This window comes from Bombus bifarius, unplaced genomic scaffold (genome assembly GCF_011952205.1).
Source record: "Bombus bifarius isolate JDL3187 unplaced genomic scaffold, Bbif_JDL3187 scf7180000008159, whole genome shotgun sequence".
NCBI classification, from domain to species: Eukaryota; Metazoa; Arthropoda; class Insecta; order Hymenoptera; family Apidae; genus Bombus; species Bombus bifarius.
Window position 1 is genome coordinate 8,804 of NW_022884482.1, and position 1,934 is coordinate 10,737.

The 1,934-nt window shown below is 42.1% G+C and overlaps 1 pseudogene; it reads left to right on the plus strand.

The window, feature by feature from the left end:
* The first annotated feature begins 482 nt into the window (after positions 1–482).
* On the plus strand, positions 483–1,683 carry LOC117208706 (annotated as a pseudogene).
* The last annotated feature ends 251 nt before the right edge of the window (positions 1,684–1,934 follow it).

A 1,934-nucleotide genomic window follows, 5' to 3' on the forward strand; every position in this document is an offset into this window, starting at 1 on the left:
TTTGTACCAACCCTGTAACATTTTGTGTGTGTCAATAAAAGCAACTTCAGTGTAAGAAAATGGATAGCTTCAGTGAAGAATCCTTACCTGTCCAAAGCCCCCGCCACGAGGACGACTCGGGCCCAGATTCGGACTTAGACTCGACATATAAAAGGACAGTCAAGCTGAGATATGGCTCAGCTCTTCATTATTTTATTTCCTCATCATGAATTTTACGTGACATTTTGGCGATTGTGAAAAGTACCTGTTGGGGAAACGAGACATCCTACCGACGTGGGAAAGGATTAGACTTGGACTACGGGTCATCCTCAACGACAAACTCACGATCTACGAATCTGAAGCCTACAACTTGATAACGGACATTCCACGGAAGTTCCATTTCTACGGATATCGAGGTAAAGTTGGATTCTTACGTACGATATAGAACAAGACGTTCTAGCTTTCACAGCCAAGACTTAGACGAAGTAGAAATTTTCGAAAAAATGCCTAAAACATCAACAAGTAAAGACAGCAAAATTAGTTCAAAGCAAGTACTAGACGCGATGCAGAAACAGAACGAAATTCAACATCAAATTTAAATACTAACCAAAGAAGCAAACGAAGAGAAACAACGCCGCGCTAAAGAAATCGAACTGCTAGGAAAATCAGTTGCCGAATTGAAGCTAGGCATTGGAAGTCAGGGAACCATTGTGACCAAAGAGTTTGAATCTGTAACTAACACCACAAAAGAAACCGCGAAATCGAGAAGTAGGGATCGTGTACCAATAGCGAGCGCACCCGAAATGATATTTGACCCTGAAAGCGACGACGATGACGAATAATAAGACTACAATGAACTGCGACAACACGATTATGTTATCAGCCATAAGATACATTCCAATTTCAAACGGTGACGATGATGTTGGAGTGGAAGATTTCATAAAAGTACGTGCTATGCGAATGCGTTGTTCACAAAAAAATTTGTTATTGGAAGCCATTAAAGTCGATAGAATAGTTGGTAGCCACGCAAAGTATTCGGAACATACGTATTGAAAATTATGCAGATGTACATGTCGCTTTGAGATCCAACGTAGGAGATCAAGTAACATCTGACGAATAAGGTGAACAATTACGCGATTTGAAACAAGGACGCGACGAATCTGTTCAAAGTCTCAATATCCGATTCCGTCGCATATTAAATAAACTTACCTATGGAATAACTAATGAAACTCCACAATCACTTACACGACGAACAATGATTGAAACCACCATGAGAAAAGTAAGTCTAATTTATTTGAAAGGACTTCGACACGATATAGGACGCATACTGTTAGTAAACGAACCAGTTTCATTGATCGAAACAGAAAAGAAAGCCGCCGACATTGAAAGATACCTACGAGAAGAACAAGAGGAATGGAGAAGGACAGCTACTCGACCAACAGCAACGTATAACCGACTTAGTAACAGACCAATGCAGACAAGCAACCGACCACTACCGGCCACACGTAATAATCCAATCAACAAAAATGTGTCATCATTTTTTAAAACGGAACGTATACCACTTGTTCAGCGACAACAAGTAAAATGTTTCAAATATGGTGAATTGGGATAACGCAGTGTCAAAATTTTCAATTAACCAGCCAAAGAAACCTACCACCTCCGCGGGCAAAGCAGATCGGAACAGATGAGAACGAGGATCAGTAACAGCAGGAAGAAACGACAACGGAAGACCAGGAATACCAAGGTTTAACACAACAGCCGGACAACCATTTACAATACCTTTCAGAGGAATTGCAGGAGAACGAGTTCATCTTATTGATACCGGAGCAGGGATAAATTTGATCAAAAAAAATAAATCGGACATACCGCAGGATTACCGGGTCCGCAGGAAGCACCGCCTCCGCCGCCAACGGTCGCGGCGGAGGCGTGGGACATCACACGCGGCGGGGGGACGA